The 19,819-nt window shown below is 43.1% G+C and overlaps 1 protein-coding gene and 1 long non-coding RNA gene across 4 annotated transcripts in view; one reads left to right on the forward strand and one right to left on the reverse strand.

Annotated features, from left to right (window-relative positions):
- Positions 1 to 1,419: 1,419 nt before the first annotated feature.
- Positions 1,420 to 18,891, reverse strand: LOC137759655 (uncharacterized). 2 transcript variants are annotated; one of them, XR_011073127.1, is made up of 4 exons: positions 18,861 to 18,888; positions 17,654 to 17,902; positions 2,448 to 2,534; positions 1,420 to 1,872 (listed from the first exon to the last, which is right to left on the reverse strand). It is a non-coding gene; the product is annotated as an uncharacterized lncRNA (long non-coding RNA). The 2 variants fall into 2 exon arrangements; XR_011073125.1 differs by lacking the exon at positions 17,654 to 17,902 and having other exon boundaries at positions 18,861 to 18,891.
- A 117-nt stretch (positions 18,892 to 19,008) lies between these two features.
- Positions 19,009 to 19,819, forward strand: part of MAPK6 (mitogen-activated protein kinase 6) — a 34,343-nt gene continuing 33,532 nt past the window's right edge. For both annotated transcript variants that reach the window (XM_068551716.1, XM_068551712.1), the window contains exon 1: positions 19,009 to 19,169. The gene's annotated coding sequence lies outside the window, so the exon portion shown is untranslated. The remainder of the gene's footprint in view (positions 19,170 to 19,819) is intronic.

Below are 19,819 nucleotides of genomic sequence, written 5' to 3' on the forward strand. Positions count from 1 at the left end.
CTCTTCCCTCCCCTTTCTGTACAAATCAGTCCAAAAGCCAATTCATGGAGCCAAGCAAGGTTGGTGTCCTTGGTGGGGGTGTGGAACTGTGGTGGCTGAAAGGCATGAGGAGGGCATCTGGGTGAGAGGTCAGCCAGGTGCAGGTGTCAAAGCCCAAGACAGGTGAGAAGGGCGTCTGTGTGGAGGGCGGCATGACTGGGATGAGGGGCGTGTTCCCCCCAAGGAGAGGGACCCCGGTGTGGTATCCCGAGCACAGTGGCAATGGAGTCCCTGCAGAGGGTTAGCCTGTGGCTGCCAGGTGCTGGAACCCAGTGAGGGTAAGATAGCTATCCACATGGGGAAGGGGGAAGGGAGAGGAAGAAAGGAGGCCTAGTGTGGGTGCAGAGATCAAGCTGGGTAAGGAGGCCATCCATTGAAGGAAGGCCATCTGGCACAGGGTGTCAGAGTCAGACCAGGGTGAGGAAGGTGACTGTGCAGGCGATGGTCCAGCTTGGGGCACTGGAGCCCAAGCAAGATACAGAAGGTATCCAGGCAGAGCAGCAGCCCAGTGCAGGGTGAGGAGGTGTCCACACAGGGGGAAGGGGTAATCACAGGAGATTATTTATGCACGGAAGGATTGATGAAATACAATAGTCATACTAAGGATAATGGGAGTTACATTTGTCACTGGTAGAGATGGTAGTTACATATATGAATAATGAAAAAACTAGAATGAACTAGTTGGTGTTGGATTGAAATTGGAGGTATCAGTGTGAACTCATGATTTTGAATATATATAGATATAGAAATATAGATGTAAAATGTGTTTGTGTAAACATAAATTTAAATTTACATACATAAATACATATATACATATACATACATATATTTCATATATTCCCTAGATCTGTCTGCTGAAAGGGCCTAAGAACAGTGATACCTCAATAGCAATGAGCACATCTAACGCCAAGATCTTAGTTTCTGAATGCCATTCTCTGCCAAAAGAAACCAGAGCTCCTTGGAGAAATGGCTGATTCCAGGGCTGGGGCAGGAAAAGTACAAAAGAAGCTTGGACTATCTCATGCAGCAAGCAAGAAAGTGCAAAAGAATGATGGAGTGATGTTAAAAGGATAAAGAAGCCAACTTGAAGGGGCTTCCACTGACCAAATGTGGAACAGTCTAAGTGTCAAAATAACGACAGTAATGGGTTATCGTCCACTGAATAAAATAGGAATTCCTTGGCTAATACAGATATAAATTTTAAAAAGAATAACTAGGAAGTATGATGAAGAATGGGATATTTACATAGCCTCAAAGTACTTCCCCACAAAATACTTAATTACAAGGCAGATGCCACCTTAATCAAGTTAGCATCACCAGTGACACGACAGATTGAAGTCATGTGCCACCTAATAGGATACAGTGAGAACATGGCATCACTTCTCTGATCGTTCCACCAAAGATAACCTGTATTTAATCATCACAAAACCTCAGACAAACCCAGACTGAGGGACATTCTACAAAAATAAGTGGCCGTAATCTTAAAGAGTATCAAGGTCATGAAAGTAAAACAAAGACTAGGGAACCGTTCAAGATTGAAGACTGAAGAGACAGCTAAATACAACGCATAATTTCTGGGCAGAAGGACATTATTGGGACCACTGACAAAATCTGAATGGGGTATGAGGATTATACAGTAACATATCAATGTTAAATTCCTGATTTTGATATTGTACTGGGGTTATCTAGATGAATATTCACTAGTAAAAAAATACATACTAAAGTATTTGTAATGACAGGGCATTTTCACAGTTCAGGCTCTGCAGGAAGAAGACTCTGAGTCAGAGTTTAGTGTCCAGGATGTTTACCAGGGAGTGCCTTTGGGATCGACACCTGTGGAATAGAAGAGAAGGAAGCAGGCTTAGACGGAAGGAAAAGCAGGCTGCATATAAGGAAAGCCCAGTAGCCTGAACTGACCCCATGAGGAGTTTTGGAGCTGAAACGGTCCTTCAGCGTTGCCCCAAACCAGGCTGAAATGGCTGGGCTTAAAAACCACGCCTTGATCAGTTAATGGATGTAAGCTGTCTCCAAAGGGGTGTGAGCTCTGATAAGGCAGCTCTCTGCTGCCTAAAGCCTAAAGGCTGTCTAATGACAGAGCCCCAAGTAGCTGGGACAATAAGTCCCTCTGCAAAGGGAAATCTCAGTGGGTCATCTCCACGTTCATTCCCTGTGCTGCTCCCGGATCTACTTCGTCATATACATTGAGGAGTAGCTTCTTCAGGTTTCTGATGAGCCTCTCCTCCTGGGGAAACTTAGAAGAGGAAGGCTTGTAGAACAAACAAACGATAGCCCTCTCTGCTGCAGCTGGTCTTGGGGCTGCAATTGAAACTTACAGCCTCCTTTCTCAACCATCCTTTCTAAATTCCTCTCATTCTCAGCTACCACTTCTCTTGGCCTTAGTGACTTACCTGGGGTCACGATCTAGATTCACATCCCAGAGAGGTCTGGGTTCCTGGTCGCCATGTCCTTGCTGCATTATCCATTTACTATTGCAACTGGGCAAGAGAATAACAAGAAGCACACAAGTAGATCATCCGAGTGCTAGAACAGTCTTCCCTACCCTTATTGTATAACAACAGACCTAAGTCCTTCTGATAATCAGGGTTAATACCCCTGCTAAGATGATTCCTCTACTTCCAGCCCACTCATCCCTGGATACTAGGAGCCCAAAGTGCCCAGCGGAAGTTTAAGCTAGTAGTTCAAAGGGACTTTTGCTGTATCCTTGGGTGGAAATATTCCCCTTTTAGAAACAAGGTCCTCTGACCCTGCAGAGTTCTGAATCGCAGGAACAGGAAGCATAAATTTCCCATTGGGTCATTGGGAATAATGATAAGCAGGTCTATTTGTACTTCCATAGTTTGCTTCTCAGACCCATGTATTCTTCCTGTTGGGGACACAGAACCAAATAAAGATCTTTGATTCAATGTGTTTAATGTATCCAGGGGGATGGCACTCACAGAGCATTGCATCTCAGCTAACATGTCAGCCATACCTTCAGCATGGCACCCCAATACTCTGTCAGGCCAGGAGCTTCAGGGTGTTGCAGTAAGTGATACAACCAGCAGATACCATTGTCATGGGTCCACTCTCACATCTTTTTTACTGTAAATTGGGTCCCCTGGTCTGATGCAATGTTATGTGAAGTCCCCTGCTGGTGGATCAAATATTGTTTAAGCACAGAGTGAGGCCTGAAGACAAGACTTTTAAATCCTTACCCAGAATATGTGTCCATTCCTGTCAGAATGAAACATTCTACCTTTCAGTCAACTTGCCACCAACTTGTTGGTTGGGCTCCTTGAGGAACGGTGCCATATCAGGAGCTCAGCATTGATCTCTTTTGCTGTCAAGATGGACATTTGGCAGAGGCAATAACTAGATCAGCTCTGATAAGTGGGAACCCATGCTAATGGGCCCAGGATAGCCTCAATCTCTGCCACATGGCCACTTTATTCAAGTATCCATTGTGCCAGAAATGGTGTGGTCAGTGACCAAGGGGGAGTCAGCTGGCTGAGTCATTTTATATTGAAGGATTTACAACTGCCATTTTGCCTTCTTTTCCATATGCCATGGCTTTTTTGCTCCTCTACTCCTATATTTTGCCATCTTTTGTGTTAAAAAGATATTTTCCAATGTAACATTTTAATTCCCCTATCATATATATATTTGAGTTATTAGTGGTTGCTGGGATCATGATTAACATCTTAATTTATAACAATGTTGTTCAGATTAATACCAACGTAATTTCAACAGTATTCAAAAACTTTGCTCCCAAATAGTTCCATTCCCTACACCCTCTTTGTTTTCTTTTGCTTGTACAAACCAAGTAGTACCCTTATTGGCTGTCCATCTATTTTTCAGCAAGTGACACCATGTTTTATTAATTATCTCCATAACTCTCTGCAGGTCAGGGGCCCCTGGTTGCCACTTTGATCTTGCTGCTTATTATCATAATTGCGTCCACATGGTTTCTGACACGTGTGTGATGCCATCTGGTTCAATTATTTCTGGGTTGTATTAACTCCATTGCTAATAAGGAAGTCAGTTTTATAACAGCGTCGCCTACCATCATCAGTCCAGCCTGCAAAAGAGAGCCGCTACTGAACTTCATAGTGATTCTGGTGCCCTTTCACCAGCACATTCTATATTGCTTTGGTAGATGGTGTATCCTCCAGGTCCTCCTATGGAAGAGTCATCTGGTGGGTTTTCTGGACTGACATAGCATAGCTATACCAGCATGCCCACTTCCCTGTGTCCTTTTTCAAAAATTGAGATAGCATTACATACATAAAATTCACCATTTTGAAGTGCACAACTTATTGGTTTTTAGTATGTTCACAAGGTTGGGCAACCATCACCACAATCAATTTTATAGTAGTTTCATTACCCCAAAATGTAACCCTGTGCCAGTTAGCAGTCATTCCTTATTCTCCCTGCTGACAGCCCCTGGAAACCACCAATTTACTTTATGTCTCTATGAATTTGCCTACTCTGGACATGTCATTAAATGGAAGCACACAATATGTGTGGCATTGTATGTCTGCCTTCTTTCACTTAGCATAATGTTTTCAAGGTTCACCCATGTTGTAGCATATATCAGTCTCATTACTTATTATGACTGAACAGTATTCCATTGTATGGATATAGCAAATTTCATTTACCCATTCATCAGTTGATGAACATTTGGGTTCTTTCCCCCTTTCGGTTATTATGAATAATGCTGCCTTAAACGTTTGTGTACAAATTTTTGTGTAGACATTATGTTTTCATTTCTTTGGGGAATATACGTAGGAGTGGAATTGCTGGGTCAAATGGTAACTTTATGCTTAACTTTTTTTTTTTTTTTTAAATAAAGTTTCTTTTTTTTTTTTTTTAAACTTTGGGTTTATTTATTTTATTTTTTTAATTTATGGCTGTGTTGGGTCTTCGTTTCTGTGCGAGGGCTTTCTCCAGTTGCAGCAAGCGGGGCCACTCCTCATCGCAGTGCGCAGGCCTCTCACCATCGCGGCCTCTCCCGTTGCGGAGCACAGGCTCCAGAAGCGCAGGCTCAGTAATTGTGGCCCACGGGCCCAGTTGCTCCGCGGCATGTGGGATCTTCCCAGACCAGGGCCCGAACCCGTGTACCCTGCATTGGCAGGCAGATCCTCAACCACTGTGCCACCAGGGAAGCCCTATGCTTAACTTTTTCAGCAGTTGTCACACCGTTTTCCAAATTGGCTGCACCATTTTACCTTCCCAGCAGCAATGTATGAGGGTTCCAGTTTCCCCACAACCTCACCAACGCTTCTTTTTCTTTCTTTTTAAAAATTTTTTATTACAGTCATTCTATTGGTGTGAAGTGGTATCATTGTGGTTTTGATTTACATTTCTGTAATGACTACTGATATTGAACATATTTTCATATGCTTGTTATCCATTTGTGTATCTTTTTTAAAGAAATGACTATTCAAATCTTTTATCTATTTTAAAATTGGGTTATTTGTCATTACTGTTGAGTAAAGTTTACATATATATATATATATATATATATATATATATATATATATATATATAAATTCTGGATACTAGATTGTTATCGGAATATGATTTGCAAATACTTTCTCCTATTCTGCAGGTTGTCTTTGACTTTCTTGGTGGTGTCCTTTGAAGCACAAAAGCTTTTAATTTTGATGAAGTGCAACTTTGGTTGACTGTGTTTTGTGTCATGTCTAAGAAACCATTGCCTGATACAAGGTCACAAAAATTCACACTTACTTTTTTCTTAGAGTTTTATAGTGTTAGCGCTTACATTTAAGACTATGATTCATTTTAAGTTAATTTTTGTGTATTTTGGGAGATAAGGGTCCAAACTCTTTCTTTTGCTTGTGGATAGCACCATTTGCTGGAAAAAACTATTCTTTCTTCATAGTATTTTTTTGGCATTCTTGTTGAAAATCCACTGCCCATAAATGTGTAGGTTTACTTCTGGACCCTCAATTCTATTCCCTTGATCTACATGTCTATCCTTATACCAGTACCACACTGTTTTTGTAGCTTTGCAGTCAGTTTTAAAAATGGGAATTGAACCCTCCACCTTTGTTCTTTCTCAAAATTGTTTTGGCTATTCGAGGTCCCTTACATTTCCATATGAATTTTAGGATCAGTTTGTTAATTTCTGCAAAAGAGCCAGCTGGGATTTTGATAGGGACTACCTTGAATCTGCACATCAATTTGGAGATTAATGCCATCTTAACAACATTAATTTTCCAATAAATGAACATGGAATATCTTTCCATTAATTTAGGTCTTCTTTCATTTCCTTCAACAAAGTTTTGTAGTCTTCAGTGTATACGTCTTATTAAATTTACTCCTAGGTATTTTATTATTTTTGATTTCCCTTAGTGTTTTAATCCTTTCCTCTACCATCTGCCAAGACATTTATGGCATTTTCATATCTCTTAGCATGGGCCATCACTTTTTCCATGCTTCATAGGAGCCATCTTACCAGTAAGTTTGCACCAATTCCTGGGGTCTTTTGACAGAGTATAAATCTTATATTTTGGGAGAATGTACTCAAATTGTTTTTGAATCTTATGTTCTATCCCCCTTGATCAAGTACCCTCAGAATCTAGTCCCATGTGTATTCCCCCACCTCCTGCAATCCACACTGGTTAAATCTTTTTACTCCTTTGGGATATGGTTTCTTTCCTCCCTTCTCAGGCCTAGCATGTCCCCAGCTGGATTATGCTGCCACTTAACCCTAGTTATAGATTTAGTGGACAGGAGGGTTGGTGGGGGAAGATCCTGACGAGACACATGTTGTATTGCAGGAAGAGGCCCTGGCATTGTCTCAAGCTAGGGGAGTGTATGGCTCTTAGTAGAAAAGGGTGGCTCACTTCTGCAGGCTCAGAGGATCAAAAGGAACCTGGGAATATAAGATATTGGGGGGCATCAATTTAAAGGTCCCCATCCCATGTGTCAGGGTCTCATTCTTTCCCAACAACAGCCCTGTCCTTGGATTAGGAGACCTAGTTTATTAGTAGTTTAACCTTCTTTGGAGCTTGGCCACATTGATGATTTAGTGTGGTCTGGTCCTCAGCCTTCTCTGCGCTCCCTCTGCAGGTTATGAAAGCCTCTTTACCAAAGAGACCCTCTGGCTTTCATACTTGGCTTTCAGTTGCCTGCTAGCCACTCTCTTAGCTTTTTGTTTTCTTCTCCTAGAGCTTTAATAGAGCTAAGCAATAACCATCCAATCCCACTGTCCTTATAGTTACTATTTCCTCCATATATTGTACCAACTAATACATTCTCTTTCACTAGTATACTATCCCAGTTCACCACTGGTGAAAGTGTTAGTAACTGTACTGTTACCTTATGCCAGGGGCTATCTGTGCTCCATCCATCACCAGTGATGAGGTCCTCATACCAGCTGGGTAGTGATCCAGCTTCAAAACCCCATCTTATCATCTGCTTTCTCGATCTCTCCTGGCTCTAACTGTGGCAGTTTGGGTTTTCCAGGAAGCAGACTCTGAGACAGACTTTAGTGTTCAGGATAATTATGAAGGCGAGCTCTTGAGATCCATGTCTGTGGGTTGGAGGAAAGAAACCAGGATTGGGCAGAGGGAGATGTTGATCTGAGATACAGGCTGATAAACTCAACTAACCCCATTGGGAGCTCTTGAGCAGAAATGGCCCATTGAAGTTGCCCTGCACAGGGCCAAAACAGCCAGGCTGCTCTATCCTTCCCTTGATCAGTCCTTGGATTTGGGCCACCTGGGAAAGGGGCATCTTCTTGGGCAAGGTAGCTCTCTGCAGATGAGGCTAACCCTGAAGGGAATGACAGTAGACAGATGCTTGTTGACCTCACAGCTGAGCAACAAGTCCTTCCTTGAAGGGTATCTGGTCAATGCATCTCAATGTCCACCACAGGTGTCATGCCAGCAACTTACTCTCAAATTAGTCAGTTAAAAAAAAGTTCATTATGCTATGTGTGCAACTTTTCTGTAAGTTTTAATACTTTCAAAATTAAAAAAAAAACTTAAAAAAAATGAACATGCTTACATAAATTGTGACTTAGGAAACACCTAGAAGAAAGCCTTCTGTTGCTGATACAAAGAAAGAGGAATGGTGTTGAAAGATGAAAATTCATTTGAATGAGTAAAATATGGATCACCAGAAGAGTTAGTGGGAGGTAAGAATGAAAAGGCAAGTTGAGACTTCATCCTTGCTGATACAACACACTTCAGAATAGGGCGATAACAGAAAATGCCTATTTCATCACAGCTAGACCTGCCTTTAATTTCATCTCACCTCTTCTGAGTAGGTAAAGTCTTTTCCAGATTATCTTTAATAGTTACTGTTTCCTAGCTCCCTCTTCCTTTTGTTCCTTTCCTCTCCAAGGCCATCATGGAACTTGGAATGTGAAGATGTTGAGTCTTTGCTCAGCTTCCCATACTGGGATGAAGATTATTTTTAAAATTAATCTCTGAGTCACAGAGGGAGGAGGGAAAGAATCATTTTAATCTCTTCCTTTTCCCTCCTTCATAACCTGCTGTACAGCTAAATCATTTTTAAAAATCTGTCTTTTTTCCTCTTCCCCAAGAATCACTTGCCTTTTATTTTTCCTTTGGAAACAGTATTTATAAACCTTCAGAAGCTTCTAAAACTGGAAGAAATTTTTCTTTGCTGAATGGGCCACCAGCTAAAGGAGATTTCCGTAAGCTGCTTTCATGTAAGTAAATCTATTTCTTATAATACTGATTGTTGGGATCTGAGAAGTTATATACAGTTCCTCCTCCTCCCCTTCTCACTGTGCCATCAGCTGTACCCTGTCTGAACTTTCCCTTCGTCTCTCCTGGGCTGCACAGAAGACACTCCTGTTTTCTGTGGGAGATGCAAGCAGAGACTCTTCTGGCCTTCTACCTTTGCAGCATGCTATGGCATGTCTCATGTTTCACTATTTGACCTCAATTCTTTGAGGGATAAATAAGCATAGAAACAGTGAAAGCTGCATTTTTTAAAAAGTGTTTACCAATTTACATACTAAACGTTGAAGAAAAGCCCTACCTAAGTTACTCAGAAAATGGGGACAAAGTTCTATGTTGGGTAAAGCAGGCACTTAAAGAATATCTGTGGAATGAATTGAATGAAAGAGAGAGCTGCCTTAACTTCAGGAAACCGTGGTTTAAACAGGCAAGCTTCTGGGTGGAGATATTAATAGCACCACTTATTTATACAGTCGTTTAACATTTTCAGAGTGCTTTCACACACATGATCTCATGAAATCCTTGGAACAAACCTGCAAGGGAGGAGAGGCATTTTTATGATAAGATTAAATGACTTGCCTGTGGCAGAACTGGTGCCAGTACGCAGGTCTGCTGACTACTGTTGGTGCCCGAATACCAGATGGATTTTTCTGATTTCAGAGTGGAGTCCTCAAGGATTACTGCTAGGGGACTTACTTAAAACTTTCATAGACTGTTTGAAAGTGGGCTCATATAAGAACAGTCACTAGGCTGAGGTGTCCTTAAGCTCTCCAGAGTAGTAAACACCAAGCAGATCAATCTAAATTGAAGTAAAGATAAATAAACAAGGCTATGTGAGTGGACAGAAGTATGGCAAATGAGTTTCATTCTGTACTGATTTTGAATAATGCATTTAGGTTGTTAGTCTGAAGGACACTTGAAAGAAGATGAGCTTGGAGCTATGTTTTATTTCAAGAAAGAGAACCGTGAGTTATTGTTGACTGTTTCCTAAAGTCATGTAGCAATAATTTCCAAGTTCTTAGCCTCCTTGCTAAAAACATGGAAAACAAAACTGAAAGCACTGTTTTGTCCTATATTCGACAAAATAGTAATGAAGCTATACCTCTGGTCAAGCATTTAATTCTGCCCCAAAACCTTAAAAAAGAGCCTAGTCAGTATACCAGGTCAGAGAAAAGAGCAACTAAAATAATCAAACAGATTCCCTAAGAAGAAAGTTGCTTTAAAAATAGGAGTAAATAAGTGGATATTTGGAGGAAATTCTTATTTACCTTTCTGAAGTTTATGTCATAGAGGGCAATTATAATATTCAAAAACACTTCATTTTCAACAAACATTTTATTGGGAGGACACTATATTCAGATACTATGCCCCACACTAGAGTTTACAGTGAGTAACACATAGCATTCACAGTCATTGTCAGAGAATACCACACCAGACGAATCTTTTGTCCAACTCAGCACAGCTTTTCTTGTGTTCTTTATGAATTGGCATCTGGTTTATAGTGCAGTCTCTTGGGTTTGGTTGGTATGTGTTGGTTGCTAGAGACCAATCAACCATGGTGAACCTGCAATCAAGTTCTTCAAGCTGCAAATCTTTAGGACTGGACTCTTCATACCACCCAAAGGATAAAGTGAAGTTATTACTATTAATAACCTTCTCATTAATGTTGAGTTGTTTATCTGGGTCTTACAGACACCATCCTTCTCTGTGTTCTCAGCATTTCTTCTGAGCTAGGAAAATAAAGATAGTCCCTGTATGACTGAGTTATGTCCCCAAAAGTTGACTTCTAACTTAGTTGTTTGAAACTGAAAATGCATTTTCCCCAGAGAAACAATGTGACAAATACTGGTTAGGTCCTCAGGCCAACTGTTAGAAGCCCATTTAGCCCACAAGCAGCTCGACTATGAGAGGATGAGAACTGTGACCTACAGCATTGTTTCCATGGGAAAATGTGCCCCAGCAGCAGAATAAGGACTTCCTTCCTCCCCCACTTCCTACCTCCATGAGCAGAAGCCAGTGTGTTTACTACAGGAAATGCAGCTCCTGCCTGCGGGCAGCTGGGCACTGCAGCAGCCTTGGATGCCTGATCCACGGGGCAGAGATACTCTCTCACCTCTCCTGCCCTAACCCTGTCAGTGAAGAGAGTGGGGGCAGGTGTGGAGTCTTTCCCTGATCCACCGTCTCTGGAGCAGGGCTGTTGGGATTCTTTTGTGGGGGGGTGGGGGGTTCAAAGCTGGCTACATAATTTCTGGGGCCTCGTATTCAAAAAGTAGAAAAAAAATGGATGGAGCTAAAGGCACCAAAATATAAAGCCTTTTCCCTTTCTTCTGGTCTTGCTCTCTTGACTTACGGTGTTTAATTTAGACAGTCAATAATCATAACTAATATTCTAAGTAAGGAAAAATTAAAAATTTAAGTTGTCAGCATGACTTTTATAATTAATTTTTATATTGTAAGATGCAAATATAGTTTGAAATACAAATATGAGTATTTAACTCCTATGTGAAATCACCAAAATGACACAATTTCTATGTTGCAGCTCCTACATGCATATATATTTTGTTCTCACCAGAGCAGTGGAAAACACTGCAGAAAACGAACTTAACCATTATTATTTCATTTCTTGATACACACATTGGAGCAACACTCTCTACCTTTGACTTATTGAGGAGTAAGTAAGGGCTGAAAGGACAAAAGAAATGTTTTGGCCTAGGCTGTTGGCTAATATGGGGAAGTAACGCAAGAAAGGATACGATAGGGTTCCTTGATCTTTTCTGCTTCCTAGAACGCCATTGCCTTCTTTCTGCGTTTGAAGCAAGTTCTGGTTCCAATGGAAAGCATGGCCTCTCAGAGCTATCAGCATCCCCAGTTACTCAGTTGTAGATGTAACACACCTTATACTCACTTGCTTTGTTTCACTGAACTCCAATGCCTTGTGGGTCCACCAGAATTCTGTGCTTATCGGGCCCTAAGAAAGCTATATGTGAATAGGGTGGCAAGGAACAGTGATCACCCATTGCGCCTCTCTTCTGTTCACATGCATACTCTATTGTCCCATCCAAATGCACTACAAAACATGAGTTCAAAGATAAACTTATAAGGAATTTCAAGATGGCAATAGGAGAGTATTAAACCAAGCATGGGGTCTTTCTGAGCGTGTGATCCTGCATAATGCCCTGGATATGGGGTGGGGTGGAGGCCAAAGGTGGGGGAGGTCTGTGGTAGCCTGGGGTAGGAATTCACAGGGATAGAGCTACCCAGGATGGGCAGATGGATCTTAAGCCTCCAGAGGGCCTGGCCATTTTCCTTTGAGAACACCACTCCTAGGGTATTGCTAGAAACAGTGAAGGCTTCAGTCAAGACTCCAGAGGTGGGACTTCCCTGGTGGCGCAGTGGTTAAGAATCCGCCTGCCAATGCAGGGGGCACGGGTTCGATCCCTGGTCTGGGAAGATCCCATATGCCGTGGAGCAACTAAGCCCGTGCACTACAACTACGGAGCCTGCTCTCTAGAGCCCACGAGCCACAACTACTGAGCCCATGTGCTGAAACTACTGAAGCCCGTGTGCCTAGAGCCTGTGCCCTGCAACAAGAGAAGTCACCGCAATGAGAAGCCCGTGCACCACAATGAATAGCTTGCTGGCAGCAACAAAGACCCAGTGCAGCCATAAATAAACAAACAAACAAACAAAAGACTCGAGGTGGGTACTGGTCTCTAGGGATGACATCTTCAGGGAAGGTTCTTCCAGTGGTGGTAACTGCCAGCTGGCAAAATATGTCACACAGAAGGAGATCATATTGTGGAAGGTAGACCTACTGCACCATATTATATACTGGTTGATAACTTGAGCACTCAGAATGACCAATGTAAACACACCTTCAGCATGTTTACTTAGAGTTACAGATAGTGATTACCTTCTTCCCCAAATGACAGATAGCTTGACTATTTTGGAGTACAAAAAGGAGAAAAATGACCTTGTGTACTGAAAGCTGCTTTGCCCCCACAACTCAAAATATTTATCACTCTGTGGATGGGCTGAGGAACACCTTGTCTGATCTTTTATTTGCATTGGTCATGTGCTGGAGGCCCAGGTTGTTCTCAAAAACCTAGGATGTTTATAGAAGACTGTGGTCTCAAGAATTCAAGTTTCAAAAATATGGACTATCTCCAGGACTCAGGAGCATCTGTTCTCACGCTAATGGGGCTCTCAAGATAGGAGGAGGATGGACAAAGTGTAAATAAGAAAGCCTTTGGACCATATTTCCCTAAAGCCAAGAGTGTCACCATCTCTCTGCTCCTCTTAAAAAGTGTGCGTGTGGGGGTGTGTGTGTGGCAGGCGGGAGCTACAACTGTTGTATTAGTCGTTTAATTCTACCATTTCTACAAATTTATCCGACTTCCACAAAATACTGACTTTCAAGGCAGATAAATTACAGGGAGGATCCTTTGATTACTTGCTGTTTTTGTAAAATTACCCCAATAGGTATTTCCCAGTACATTTATGTATTTAGTTATATAACCATTATTCAAAAAGTAAGTGTAGGGACTTCCCTGGTGGCGAGGTGGTTAAGAATCCGCCTGCCAATGCAGGAGACACGGGAAGATCCTGTCCGGGAAGACCCCACATGCCTCGGAGCAACTAAGCCTGTGCGCCACAACTACTGAGCCTGCGCTCTAGAGCCCACGCGCCTAGAGCCCGTGCTCCGCAACAATAGAAGCCACGGCAATGAGAAGCACATGTGCCGCAATGAACAGTTGCCCCTGCTCGCCGCAACTAGAGAAAGCTCGTGCGCAGCAACGAAGACCCACGCAGCCAAAAATAAATTAAATAAATAAATAAAAAGTACGTGTACAGATTGTTTCAGAGATTTTGTTACAAGGAAAGCCAGGTTTTGTCTAAAAAATTTGAGTAGTTGATTGCAGCTTTCCTACGAAATCCTATTTACCATAGCCTAAGAGAATGAAATAATGTTTACAAAGTGTTTACCTGAAACAGGTTACTTGATAAATGCTATTACCATTCTCCCAAGGAGTAAGCTCTTTGCTGCCCCATCACGTTAAATGTAGGACCCTTGATCTTCATTTACAGGTGTCTCTCGCTTCAAAAAACCTTCATGTGATCTGCCTCTCATTGAACTTTACATACAGCTTCAATGGATCTTGGCTGAAAACATTCTCTTCATAATCTTTAACTACAGTCAATCCTCATTATTCGCAGATTGCTTGCAAATTTGCCTACTTGCTAAAATTTATTTGTAACCCCTAAATCAATACTCACAGCATTTCTGACATGCAGAGTGGTGAAAAAATTGTTGCCCTGTGTGTATGTTCCCATTGAGGTTGAACGAGGCAACACTCTGCCTTCTTGTTTCAACTCTCATATTATAAACAAAAGTCCTTTCTGTGGTCTAGTTAGCACCATGTTTTTTGCATTTTTTGCTTTTTTGTTGGTGATTTAGCTGTTTAAAATGGTCCCCAAGCATAGTACTGATGTGCTGGCTATAAATGTAAGAAAGCTGTGATATGCCTTTTGGAGAAAATGTGTTAGATAAGCTTCATTCAGCATGAGTTACAGTGCTATTGGTCAGAGTTCAATGTTAATGAATCAACAACATATATTAAATGTCTTTAAATAGAAACACACATAAAACAAGGTTATGTATTGACTGGTTGGTGAAAACATGACCAGAGATTTGCAGGAAACTAATCCTGTATTTCCCTGAGAAGCAATGGTTCAGCAGTTACTAATTCAGTGTTCAAAGTGACCTTACAGAACATAACTACCACAAACAACAAGAATTAACTGTACTTGGCAACCAGTTTCTTCAGTGGAAAGTTCTTTTGTTTACAAATCAAATTACAATGTGTTCTTTTAGAAACCATGTCTAGGAAAGCAATCATTTTAAATTAAGAGTATAAACATCGACACATAGAAGCTTCTATCAATAGTTAGAGAAGACCTTGGATGGTATCACCTCTTTGCAGGTTCCTCCTCCCCCCAGCAATTTCTTTTATAGCATCCCTGACAGGTGGCCATTGTTTTCTGACTGAATGCTTCCAGTGTTGTAGCGCTCACTTCACCAGGAGGTCCTGTCCACTGTAGCTCAGTTCCAATATCCAAAACTGTCCTTTCTTACACTGAGTCAAAATCTTTCTCTCTGTAATAGCCCTCCTGGTGGTCTTAGATTTGAACTCCAGTACAACATGGAATAAATCTACTCTCTTCTCTGCATGACAACCCTTTAGCAAATTGCTTTTCTGCAGGTTAAGCAGACCCAATTCCCTCATCTTTTCTTCAGAGAAAAAATGGTTTCCACACTCTTCCTAGATGTCTCTTCCTAATGAATTCTGATTTGTTATGCAAGGTAGCTCTTTTTATGTGGTATCTATATTTGAACACATGAGTTCAGAAATCCTGAGCTGAATAGCATAGGTCTGGTGTCCCTGTGACTTGAACACTGTTTTGCATTAACACAGTCTACATTTTGTTAGTTGTTTGGTGACAGCTCACACTGCATGAATATCTGTAACTTATAGTTACATCATCAGGTCAAGCTGTTCCCCAAATCCTGGCCCCTTTCAAATGATTTTTCTGAACAAAGATACTATACTTTATATTTATTGCAGCCAAATGTCATCTTCTTTAAAAGAAAAATCATGATTTTGAATAACTATTCTGTCATCATATTCTGACCTGAGTTCTATATCTTCCTCAAATTTGATATCTTAACTCAAAACATTGATAAAAATATTGCTCAGGTCTGGACAAAGGAGGACAAATCTGCATTGCTCTTCTTGAGAACTTGAGGCCTCAAGATTAATGTCACTCCAATAATTAGCACTCTTTGAATCAATTCTCTGCAATTATCTAAACCCGTATTTCTCAATCTTATCCACAAAAGTGTCTTGACTTTTTGAAATGACCAACATCTTTGTTTAGTAATGTAATAATCCTATCAAGAAAGAAAGTGGTATTTCTTTGTCATGATTTACTTGACAAGAATCCATGATGACTCCTATTAACTGTTACATTTTCCCTAACACATCGTGTTCAATGATTTACATTAGAAAATTTCCAGGAATTGGCATCAAGCTTAGTGGTCTTATTTCTAAAATCCGCTTTTCCCTTCATCTTGAAAATCAAGATATTGACAGTTTATTTTCATGGGAAGATGGTCATCAGAATGGAAAAAGATAAAACAAGTAGTCTAATGAGGGAATTTAAACTCAAATAGGCAAAATGGGAGCAACTGGGTAACCCAAGACTTTCCCCTCATGGAGTCCAGTTGATCTGGCTCCAAGAATATCACTTGCATTGTCATCCCCTTTCTGTGCCCAATAGAGACACATTCTCTCTCTTTCTCTCATGCTTAAACCAGAGATTGGATTGGGTTTTCTGTCACCGTAACAAAAAGAATTCTGACTTATACAGGAAAGGGCTCCTTAAAGGACATTAGAGTATTGTTACCAGTGTAAAGCAGACTGGATACAGAGCAGAAAACAACAATGGATCCTCCTGCCCTCTTCCTGTTGCCAACCTCTTGCTCATCTAATCTACCCTTCCCATTCATAGCAGAATTATCATTCTAAAATACTAGTTGAATCATCTAAATTCCTCTCCTTCTGCCTTTAGCATAAATCCAAAAGTTCTGGCATCCAAATAAGGCCTTCTCAACTGGTGCTAACTTGCCTTCATTCCCCCAGGCCTGTCAGACTTTTTACCAAAGTGTGCCCAGCACATTCATGCCTTTGTACACTCTGCCCTCTCATCCTGAAATTTCTTTTTTCCTCATACTTCCTGATGGAATCAAGCCCGGCTCAAATACTCTGTCTTCTTGTTGGAACTTTCCTGATGTTTCCAGTCCTTCATCAATTGTTCCTTCCAACAAGAGCAGGTAATTTGCATCTCTGCTCAGGACGCACTAATCTCAAGCTGCCTTATGGTGTACTTTACCTGTTCCTTTCCTGCATTCTTCCACTACAACGGTGGCTTTCAAACTCTTTTTAACAATAACATAGCTCATAGCAATAATGAGCAATAAATAGTGCCATTGTAATCCAACTGGCACATTTATAGATACCTTATAGTTCAACAATTTTAAGAAGTACTTCCTCCAATATCTCTGAGATCAGGATGTAGCAATAGGGTATCATTATTTTGATAGTTTTTGCTTTCTTCATAGTACATAAAATAATGGTCTGTCATAATTGATGACATTTTAGATTTGTTGGAATATGATACATAACCAAAACAAAAGTTTCACAAAACAGTGTTTACTCTTTGTTATAGGCTATGGTCTCTAGTTTGGTTTTTTTTTTCTCTATTTCATTAAGAAGAAAATGCAGACCATAATCCACCAAAATGATTTCACTGTGTATGGCAGTTTGAAAAACTACTGAGAACTTAGAATATTTACAGCCGCACAATAGGATTAAGAACTAAAACCGACTACCTCAACATGACTTTACAACCCTAACACCTGCATAAACATGACTTCAATTCCAAGAAATTCTTGCCCGAAAAAATGAAGTTGCAAGTAACTTTATTGCAGTTTCAAGAACTTCCTCAAAGTCCATTTAACTCAACAACAGACTACAACCGACCTAGCCTTCATCAGGGTAAACAGTCCCTCCTCAACGAAATTACTCTTGGGTTTATCAAACCATTGTTGACTTTTCTAGGTTTGCTTCAAAACTCTCCCCCTCCCTGTGTCTACTAATCCTAAAAGATTACATAACAAATTTAGTCCCATCTCAATCATGCTTTCATTGAAAGACCTGTCTTAAATTAATCCTGACCCTCTGAAACCATCCCACTCTTGACCTCCCTCTTTGAGATGCTATTAAGACTGTCAACACAGTGGTTTCGCTTACCTTCTGTAAGGAGTACATTTGGCTTTGCTCGATCAACAGGTTATTTTGGTGGTCTCTGACGGAAGTTAGGAGCTGACACATTATAACCTCCTTGAGGGAAGGCACAGTTCTTATCCTCTACCCCCTCCTCCTAGTGATCAAACATTGATGGATGGGGGAGGAAAGGTGTCAGGAATCTCAGGGGAGCCTAGAGCAGGGGCAGCAGGGATGTACAATGGTCACAGGGAAGGAGCTCTTGTTGCAGAAAGGCTGCAGCCAGAAATAAGAAATCCTGTGGTTAGGACAACCTTCCCCTTTCTCTTGGTTTTATCTACTCACTGTGCCCTCCACACCTGGTATTCAGATGGTATTGTTTTAAATATAAAAAATATAAAACATTCAAACTCCATCCCAACCACTTAATTTCAAGCCACTCTGTTACCTTTGAAGTGGTCTTTGCCTCGTGCTTGAAGCTTGAGGATGCACATAATAATGGATAAAGGGCTGCCAAACGTTTGGTTCTCATCAGGAATGGTGAATAAGTCATTGAAAAAATATGTCGACCTGCGTCTCTAACTTCATAAATACCTACATACAATTCACATAAACACTAGAAGGCTTCTTGGATTCAGTAAGCCATGATGGATAAAATAAGCTTGCTTTTCGTCCAAGTGGGCCCAAGAAGGCACCAATCTAGGTTTCCCACTTATCTCACAGTACATTCCTGCTCAAATTCTACACTTCCCTCAAACTGGCCTAGTCCCAGTTCCTGCAACAAGCCAGGTGCTCTCCTCTTCCCTGTCTTTGCTCATTCTGTTCCCTCCGCAGGCACAGCCATCCCCTCACCTCCTCTGGTTTCAGGGGCTCCTTCTCATTTAGCTGAAAGGTCACCAGTGGCAACCTCATTTAGAAGCCTTCCTTAGCACTTGACCTTTAACGCGTTTGCCTTGTTCGATGGCTGCTGCTTTCTAGCCCATGTATCTTCAGGTCCAGCCTCCTAGTTCCTCGGAGGCGGGGACAAAGGCCTATTCCTCTAGGTTGTCCAGTACCTTGCACGTAGTAGGTGCGCAGTAAACACTCACAAAGAGTTTGGTCACTTCGCCCTCTAATGCTGGGGCACGTAGAGCGAAGACGGCCCGTCTGTTTACCTCCGCGCCAGCGGCCCGGCCCGGCCCAGTCCAACCCACCCCACCCCACGCGAGACGCCTGACGAGCCCGCGTGCCTCACCTGCAGCCCCTGCGCCGCGGAGAGCCCAGACACGGATGTTGGAAATTCCGGCGCCTGCCGGCGCGCGGGGCTGGACTGGGGCAGGGGCGGGGGAACCCGTGGAGTGAGCCTGTGACGTGAGGGGGCGTGGCTCCGGGAAAACCCGCCCCCTCTTCCTCGCCCTCTCTCGCGGGTCGGGGTTACATGGCGGCGACTGCGGCAAAGCGAGAGCCTCGGAGACGCCGCTGCCGCCAGCACAGCCGGAGACCTGAGCCGACACTGGGGGCTGTCCGTGGGCCCCGCACTCCCTCGATGAGTCGGAGAAGTCCCGTGAGTATGTGTGTGTACGTGTGCAGGGCGCGCCGGCGGGGCTGCTCGGGAGGGCGCCGCGGCGGGCCCGGCGGCGGCGGCGGAGCCGGTTCCTTCCATTGTGTGTGACCCTCAGGCTGCAGCCGCTCAACAAAGGCGCTTTTGTTCCGTCTCCCGCCCGCCCCCGGCCCGCCCGCCGGCTCCCTAGCTCGGGCCTGGCCGGCGCGGCCCCTCGCGGGCCGGCGGGCGGCGGGCCGGGGTCCCCGCGTGGGGCCGGCAGAGCGACCGGCGCGCCCCTCCCACCCGGCACGCCCCTCGCCGGCCGCGGTTCCGGGCCCGGCCGCGACTGCCCGCCTCAGGGCCCCGCTTTCCGGCTGCCGCACCGCCGCCCGCACCCGGGTCCGCGGGTTCGAAGCCCGGCCCGGCTCCGCCGGCGGGCCCGGGGCGGCGGCCGGGAGGGGCGGCCCGCCCCGGGAGCGTGAGGTGGCGCGGAGTCTCGCCTTCCTGGCACGCTGCCTTTCGAAACGCTCCCGCGTCTCCTCCCCCATCCCACTCGGGTGACTCGGCCTCAGCTGACTCCGGCCGGGCAAAGTCTCCAGTACACTCGGCAAATTGCGTAGCGCGCCGCTTACCCGGCTCGGCTCAGAGCCCTGTAGTCCTCTGCCCGAGTT

Source organism: Eschrichtius robustus, chromosome 1 (assembly GCF_028021215.1).
Source record: "Eschrichtius robustus isolate mEscRob2 chromosome 1, mEscRob2.pri, whole genome shotgun sequence".
NCBI classification, from domain to species: Eukaryota; Metazoa; Chordata; class Mammalia; order Artiodactyla; family Eschrichtiidae; genus Eschrichtius; species Eschrichtius robustus.